The sequence below is a fragment of the Suricata suricatta genome, chromosome 7 (assembly GCF_006229205.1).
Source record: "Suricata suricatta isolate VVHF042 chromosome 7, meerkat_22Aug2017_6uvM2_HiC, whole genome shotgun sequence".
Taxonomy (NCBI): Eukaryota; Metazoa; Chordata; class Mammalia; order Carnivora; family Herpestidae; genus Suricata; species Suricata suricatta.
Genome location: NC_043706.1, coordinates 40,832,265 through 40,841,108, shown reverse-complemented (window position 1 = coordinate 40,841,108; position 8,844 = coordinate 40,832,265). Strand labels below are relative to the sequence as shown.

At 44.5% G+C, this 8,844-nt stretch overlaps 1 long non-coding RNA gene across 1 annotated transcript; it reads right to left on the bottom strand.

Moving 5' to 3' along the window:
- Positions 1-5,123: 5,123 nt before the first annotated feature.
- Positions 5,124-5,596, bottom strand: LOC115297175. The gene is made up of 2 exons (XR_003911326.1): positions 5,522-5,596; positions 5,124-5,422 (listed from the first exon to the last, which is right to left on the bottom strand). It is a non-coding gene; the product is annotated as an uncharacterized LOC115297175 (long non-coding RNA).
- Between the last annotated feature and the right edge of the window lie 3,248 nt (positions 5,597-8,844).

The window sequence follows — 8,844 nt, the reverse complement described above, 5'->3', positions numbered from 1 at the left end:
TGAGAGGTGGACTTAACAGATATAGACCTAAACAAACTTATTAAAGTTTCAGGCATCACTCTGGAGTTAAGTAGGCCAGCTCAGAAGAACCCTCAACCCGGTGAGGTGATCCAGATCCAGTCAACCAGCTTAAGCTGACCCTCAAAAAGACCCTGGCTCCAGAGATCTCCAGCCCTGCTCCAGCCACACCCCAGAAGCTGGCTGGTCTATGCACAGCAGAAACTTGAGAAACCGATAAGCTCCAGTCCAATAAGATAAACTGTTCTTACCCTTTGCCATCGGACTGGCAGATGTTGCCCAGAAAGCCGGGAACAACAAAAGGTTCCTGTTTATACTCCCCTTCCTCTTGTAAATAGGATGTTCTGTTAATATTAATTGCCTCTACCCATTTATAAAAACAGGGCACCTTCAATGGAAGACTCTGTTGAACTAACCCTTCGCTAGTATAATGATTATGGATTATAGGCAGTGCAGGAGAGCAGGCATTACATCTCTTGGAAATCCTGTTTTTCTGGGGACTTTCTCTTAGGGTTATAAACAGCCTGATGACCCTTCTCATATAATAGCATGAGTGCCTCTAGCTAAGTTTTCAAAATTGGGAAGCAAACAATGGGCAAACATCTCTAACCTACATCTCCTTAAGTCCTTGCAGGCCCTATTCCCAGCCATTTATAATTTGATAAAACAAAGCCGAAAGGAAACACTCCCCTGCAGTCAAATCTCCAGAAAAGGAACTCACCTGGAGGTTGGGTCTGGGTGCAACACCATTTTTCTCTGAACCTGGATTGGACCTTTTCCAATCATCCTGTCTACTCCCTCCAATGTGAAAGTTGCTGGCCAGAGACTTCTTAGTACCGCCCTCTGGAACTTGGTTTGCCTGTTCTTCGGGTTTAACCCCATGTTTCAACCTCCATCTTGTAAACCAGAGATCTGATTTTCTGCATCTTAGTTCACCTCCTTTCTCAGAGGTTTTTTACTTCTCAAGTGAAGGAGGTAGGGAACACCTCGGTTTCATTCCCCTAATCTTGGTTGAAAAGAGAACTCATTTCTGCCATCCTAGTGCCTCCCTTTATAGGGCTGGGAGTAGCAGGGTCCCTGGGCATGAGGACTGCTGCTTTTATTACAGGAAATCAAAACTTTAAACTTTTTAAGTAGACAAATTGATCAAGACGTATAGAAACTAGAAAGAAATATTGATAAGCTATCTGAATCTGTAAGCTCTTTAGCTGAGGTATATCTCCAAAATAGAAGGGGAATAGACCTGTTATTCCTATGGCAGGGAGGGCTCCGGGTAACTCTTGTAGAACAATGTTGTTTTATGTCAATAACAGGAATCATCAAGCAGAGCTTGAGGCAGATTCAAGAACAATTGGAAGAAAGAGAAAAGAGACAAAATAGTGAAAATTGGTATGAATCTGCATTTTCCTGGTCCCCTTGGCTAACAACTCTCCTAAGTGCCCTTGCAGGACGCCTCATTGTTCTCTTTCTAGCTATAACTATAGGATCCTATTTGATAAGACTGGTACTTCAGCTAATAAATCAAAAATTAGGATCTATAAAGCTTATGGTATTACATGGCCGATACATCCCAGTAGCCCAAATGCCAGAATAAAGTTTTTCAAGGGTTTGAATAACTAACAAACAGGAGTGGGGAATGTTATAGGTCAACTTATGAAATGTACTAGGTCAACTTATAAGATATCAGAGAGCTTACTGGATATAGGTTCGGTTTACACTCCCGTGCTGGTGAATAATTAAAGATTGGGCAACCTGGAAAGACCCTAAGAATGTAACTCGAGGGGCGCCTGTGTGGCTCAGTCGGTTAAGCCTCCGACTTTGGCTCAGGTCAGATCTCACGTTCATGGGTTCGAGCCCCGCGTCAGGCTCTGTGCTGACAGCTCAGAGCCTGGAGCCTGCTTCTGGTTCTGTACCTCCTTCTCTCTCTGCCCTTCCCTCTCTCATGCTCTGTCTCCCTCTGTATCAAAAATAAATAAAACATTAAAAAAAATAAAAAAAAAGAATGTAACTCGATAAGGAACATTGTAACCTGAAGTTTGACTTGTTTTTCAAGATGGTTAAGTAACGCTACCCTTCTACTAAGACCTGGCTGAAGCAAAGTCCACAGGTGAAAGTCACCTGGTCATTGTCTCTCGAGGTATCTTAGGTGTCTAACTATGACTGGTCATTCTAAAGGGACAAAGAGCCTTAAAATGACAGGTTCCCACCAAAACTAACATCTGTGTATTACAGAGTAATTGGCTATCAAGGAATGCTGTGAATTGTAATTGGTTAACTAAATGATGACATGTTCTGTCCTATAATCTCACTGCACCCTTTGTTTGGGGCCATTCCCTGCTCCTTAACACCAGGGAGATCAGGTTTGGCCTGGCCATAATAAAAGCATGTGGCCGTGAATAAAATTATGCTTCCTTTCTATTCAGCATTGGTGGTCTTTTCATAATCACCCCACAACAATCTCAAAGGGTTTGTTCTCTTTCCTTATAAAAAGGGAGATATCAAACTAATTAGGTTTATTTGCTATATTAAATTACATGGGGAGCATTGTCAAATAAGAAATAATGCTGATGTGGGGAACAAAGGCAAAAGGAAATGTAGATAAAATTCAATTTCCTTACATCCTGCAGCCCATTGACAAATACTTGAGACTGGCAGAGAATAACAGTCTTCCAGGAACTCCCAACTGTCTTATCGTTAACGCTGGAAAAACAAGCTTAGCTTGACAATAGTTAGGCCTCCAGGATCTTCTGGGTCTTCTTTAACATATGAAAGTCCTTTTGGAAACTTCCCCTTACCCCAAGTATCTAATTAGTCACTCCTCACAGTCCTAGTGTGACTCTTTCTGCCCAGAGGTCCAGTTTCTGTGCTTTACTAAGACCACCCTTTTGCACCAAAGACTTCTCAAGAATTTTTTCTTGGAACGCCTGAGTAGTTCAGTAAGTTAAGCATCCAACCTTGCTTGGCCCAGGTCATGATCTCATGGTTCGTAATCTCGAGCCTCACACCGCTGCAGATCCTCTGTCCCCCTCTCTCACTGCTCCACTCCCCTTTCTCAAAAATAAACATTTGGGCACCTGAGTTGCTCTGTTGGGTAAGTGTCCAACTCTAGATCTCGGCTCAGGTCATAATTTCAAGGGTAGTGAGTTCAAGCCCCACATCAGGCTCTGTACTGACAGTGCAGATCCTGCTGGGGATTCTCTCTCCCCCCTACTCTCTCAAAATAAATAAACATTAAAAAAAATTATTTCTTGGCCATCGGCTCTGAACCCCAGCACTTCAAACTGCATCAGTACTAAACCTCCTTTATATTATGCCTGTATACATGTTCCAGAAATTATGTAAAATCCCTGGAAATCTGAGGTGTCCTACTATAATGTCAGTGTTGTAGGTTAGCAAACAGAGTAAAAAATTGAAAATCATTAACTTGCTGGTTTGCTTTGCAAATGTATCTCTCTGTTCACTGTTCTGACCAACTACGTGGTGACTGCTATGTGGCTCTCTGTTGGAATTATCAGAAGCTGCTAACCCCGCCTGCAAATTTGCCTGCATTCTAAACAGACAACCTAGATGGTAAATTGCACTCCCACCGCCCTATTTGAAGCTGACCAGACAGAGCACACATGTGGGAAGTCACGTATTCACTATCTCACAGAACCTGGCGTGCCTAACTATACTTGGTCATTTCAAACCTCATGGAAAACAAAGAACTCTAAAACCGATAGGTTTCCGCCAAAAGTAGTGTGTGTGTAGAAAGATACTATTGGTGGTACTATGACCTGTAATTGGCTGACTAATAAATGGCGTACTCTGTCTCACAATGCCCTTAAAAACCCCATGTTCCAGCCCAGCGGCGTGCTCCCTGGGTACTTCCACCACTCCAGAGGAGCCATTCGGCTGAACTAAAATAATCTGTAATAAAGCTCTCTAAAACTCTGTTGCCTGAGTGAGTTCTATCTCGGTGGGTTACAACAGTCAGCACTTGTAATTCTAATTACTTTCTTAATTCTAACTACTATGTCACAAGAATAACCAAATTTCTTTGTCAATTACATTATAATGAACTCAGCAGAACTTTACCCAGGCCATTGACAGGCAGTTGTTTTACTCAGATAGTTTTACAAAAGCATCCTGTAGGTGTGTTTCACCTTCAGAGAAATTTATGGAAAGGAATCTGCTAAGGACTCTCGAACATACGAATCATGAGATTACAACCTGAGTTGAAATCAAGAGTCAGATGCTCAACTGACTGAGCCACACGGATGCCCATAGAATACAGATTTCTGATAACTTTAAGATCATACAACTGGACTGGTAAGAACAAAGATTGCTCTTGAATCTCCTTGGAAGGGACTATAGCAGGTCCTCCTCACTGGCCAGATGACAGCCAAACCACAGGGCTTTAAACCTTGGCTGTGCTCCTTGGTGCTGGAGAAGGCCCCCTCTGACATGTGCTGGGGACCGCCAATCCAAGCGAAGAGGAAGAGAACTAGTCAACATCGAAGTCAACTGCTTCCTCCAAGATGCTGGATCCTGAGATGTCACACTATAACTGAATATGAAACCCTTTTATCTTTTCTTTTTCTCACAACGTCACTGGCCTGGAAAGATGACCCCCTCACTGATGTCTCTCATGCCACTTCAAAGGGGGGTAACCTTTGCCTTTTGGCCTGCTGGATTCGTCATCTCAAAGTCTTATCTGTCCACATTCACAGTGCCACCTTAGTGGAAGTAGTTTGTGACCTGATGGTGTTTGTCCCTTGCCTTTGTGGCCATCACTCTCCTTGGGCCTACAAATGTCTAGAGAGTTGGTGCATGATATGATTTGAAGTGGGGTTTGGGAACAAGCAGTCAAGGAAGTATTCTTGAGGGGCCCTGGGTGGGTCAGTCAGTTGAGCGTCTGACTTCGGCTCAGTCATGATCAAACAGTCTGTGAGACTGAGCCCCTCGTCAGGCTCTGTGCTGATGGCTTAGAGCCTAGAGCCTGCTTCGGATTCTGTGTCTCCTTCTTTCTGCCCCTCCTTCATTCACGTTCTGCTTCTTTATTTCTCTCTCTCTCTCAAAAAGAAGTAAACATTCAAAAAATTTTAAAAAGTACTCTTGAGACATTTTTAATGCAAAAAAATGTGGTTTTTATTAAAGCCCAGAGACAGGATCTGTGAGCAGAAAGAGCTGTACCAGGATTGTGAGGAGCAATTGGTTATATACTTTTTAAGTGAGGGGGAGGGGAAAAGGAAGTTTCCAGAAGGATTTTCTAATGTTAAAGAGGACTCACAGGATGCTGGAGACCTAGCTATTGTCAGGCTAAGTCTGTTTTTCCCTCAACAAAGCATTAACATTAAGACAGTTGGAGGTGCCTGGTTGGCTTGGTTGGTGGAGTGACGACATTCCACTGGTGATCTCAGGGCTGTGAGTTCAAGCACCACATTTAATGCAGAGATTACTGTTTGGCCATGGAGGCGGGTGTGACCTTCAGATGCCCAGGCAACAAGGGCCACCTCCCTACCTCAATATGGCCCCACCCGGGAACTTCCCAGGAGACCATTCACTGAGCCTTCCCGCCATGAACGACAGATGTGTCCTCACCTGGAACAAGAAATTGATGCAAAAAACTACCCTATATGGTAGTATATGGAATACCAATACTCCATTACCCACCCCCCCAGCCAACCTCATAAAAACGCACCCCTCCCCCCTCTCCTCGGGCTTGACTTCTCTAACCCATTCTGTCCCATTCTGTCAGGACCAGGGAACCTCCCCCCCCATAAATGCTTTTTACATTTATTTCTGACCTCAGTTTTCTGCATCATCTCTGCGGCCTTTTAAAAAAAATGTAACAAGACAGTTGCGAGTTCCTGGAGGAAAGTCACACTCTGTCTGTCTCAAGTATTTGTCAATGGGCTACAGGGTATCAGGAAATTGAATTTTATCTACATTTTCTTTTGCTTTTGTTCTCCCTGTCAGTGCACAGCCAGGCAGTGCTTCTTAGGTTATCTCACTGTGTCCACAACTTGTCACAAGTGAAATAAGACATGTCACTGGTTGACTTCCCTGGATTTACATCATTGAGTTAGAAAAGACCTATCAGGGGTGCCTGGGTGGCTTGGTGAGGTGAGTGTCTGACTCTTCGTTTTTATTTATGTTTTTTTTTAAGTTTATTTATCTTGAGAGAAAGGGAGACCATAGGGGAGGACAAGAGAGAGGGAGAGAGAGAGAATCCTGAGCAGGATCCACCCTATCGTGCAGAGCCCGATGTGGGGCTTGAATTCACAAACTGCAAGATCATGACCTGAGCTGAAGTCGAATGCCACATGTGGAGGGCAGGGGCAGAGAGAGAGAGGGAATCTGAAGCAGGCTCTAAGCTCTGAGCTGTCAGCACAGAGCCCAATACGGTGCTTGAACTCGTGAACCGTGAGATCATGACCTGGGCCAAAGTCAGACACTCAACCGACTGAGCCACCCGGGGATCCGGAGCATTGGACTCTTGATTTCAGCTCAAATCATGATCCCAGGATCCTGGAATGGAGCCCCTGTGTCAGGTTCTGTGCTGAATGCTGAGTGTGGAGCCTGCTTGGGATTGTTTTTCTCTCTCTCTTTCTCTTCCTCTGCCTCCTCCCCCTTCACTTTCTCTCTAAAATAAAAAATTTAAAAGAAAGAGAAAGAAAGAAAGAAAGAAAGAAAGAAAGAAAGAAAGAAAGAAAGAAAGAAAGAAAGAAAGAAAGAGAAAGGAAGGAAGGAAGAAAGGAAGAAAGAAAAAGAAAGAAAGGAAGGAAGAAAGGAAGAAAGAAAGAAAGGAAGGAAGGAAGAAAGGAAGGAAGAAAGAAAGAAGACCTACCAGGAGGGATTCCCAACTCAGGGTTTGCTTCCTGTGACAGAGCCATTCTTACCTGGTTAGGAGGGAATATAACTAATATGATCAGAAACCTCTCCTTAACTCTGAAAGATATTACAGAATCTGTCCCTAAGACAATAGCTGCCCAACAAAAATCCTTAAACTATGCAGGCAAAGTTGCCTCGATAATGGGATAGCCCCCGATTATCATTTCACGGAGCAAGGAGGCATCTGTGCCACGGCCATTGCCATCTGCGGTGCCTGGATGAACACTTCTGGGGACGCTGAAACTCAGTTGCATGAGATCACCGCACAAGCCATTGGGCTTAAAACAGTGACTCCTTAGGCAGGGTCTTTCTCTGACTTATTTGATTGTGACTGGTTTGGGTCTTGGAGACCGTGGCTCTGAAGTACATGCCAGACATTGAGGATTATCCTGTCTATGATAATCACAACAATCTCTGCGGTGCCTTGCACTCTCTCAAAAGCTTTGAATGCATGTTCACAGCTGTACTTCACCAAGTACATGATCTTCCGAAGACTGGACTGTGAGAAAAAGAATGAAGAGGACAACTGACTTAAAAATTGTGAACCTTGGGGGGTGCCTGGGTGGCTCAGTCGGTTAAGTGTCTGACTCCAGCTCAGGTCATGATCTCACGGCTCATGGGTTTGAGCTCTGTGCTCATAGCTCAGAGCCTGGAGTCTGCTTCAGATTCTGTCTCCCTCTCTTTGCCCTTCCCCCACTTGCACTCTATCTCTCTCTCAAAAATGAATAAATGTTAAAAAAAATTAAAAAGAAATTGTGAACCTTGGATGGCATGGAGTCCATACCATGGAGCATGCAACTGGTGATGTTGGGGTTGTGAGTTCAAGCCCCATGTTGGGTATGTGAACATTGTGAACCTGAAGTTGCAGCCTGTGACTATCATAGTCATGGAATATCTTAAATTTTGGTCACGTCGCTCAGTTAAGCTTAGAATCTAATTTAAAGGGAGAAATCCTTAAAAAGAGGAGCACCTAGGAGGCTCAGTGTCTGACTGTTGATTTCAGCTCAGGTTATGATCCTAGGGTTGTGGGATCAAACCCTGAGTTGGACTCCATGCTGAGCATGGAGCCTGTTTAAGATTCTCTGTCTGTCTGTCTGTCTCTCTTTCTCCTTCTGCCCTTCTCTTCTGTTTGTGCATTCTCTCCCTTTCTAAAAAAAAAAAAATTGCTGAAAAGGAAAGACCCAGACCTCACATGGCACATGGAGTTGCTTACATTAAGGCCCACAGCAGCAAACCAAACCAAGACTTAATAACTAACCTAACTGTAGTTTCAATCCTCCCAGGGATGTGACCTTTAACCACTCAACCTGGAATTACCTGGACAGCACTAGGAAATTTAGGGAGAGACCCCTTCCATTCCCCTTAGGAGGGTGATCTTACCTAAAACAATACACTCTGCTAATAATTTCCTTCCCCTACCCCACCCCCTACCCTTGCAAACCTTTTTCTACAGCTGGACGGAGCTTTTCTGTTTGCTGAGTGGGATGCTGCCCAATGCATGAATTGTTCAATAAAGCCAATTTGATCTTTGAAGCTACTCAGTTAGATTTTTGTTATTTAACACCCCCAACCCACAGGTGAGAAATAAGAGGCTTCCAGAGAAGTAAAATAACTTGCCGGAAGCCACCCGGATGGAAGCTGGTGGCATCTTGTGCCAGGGCAAGGAGCAAGAGATGGGGTTGGCGTCTTGCTGGGTTCCCAGAGCCAACTGGGACTGCCCAGGACCTCTCAAAAGCTCAAAGGACCTGGTAGTTTTGGGGCCTCCCCAGACGACCCCCGCGCTGCCCCCCAGGAACCTTAGAGAGCAGCTCTGTGGCGAAAGGGAGGCAGAAGGTGGCGTGGAGGAACCAGCCTTTAAGAGGTTCCTCAAGAGCGTGTGACCTCCTCTTAGACAAGACTTGAGAGGGCAGAGGAAGGAAGAGGGCGGTGGCCGGCGGAAATGATTCCTGG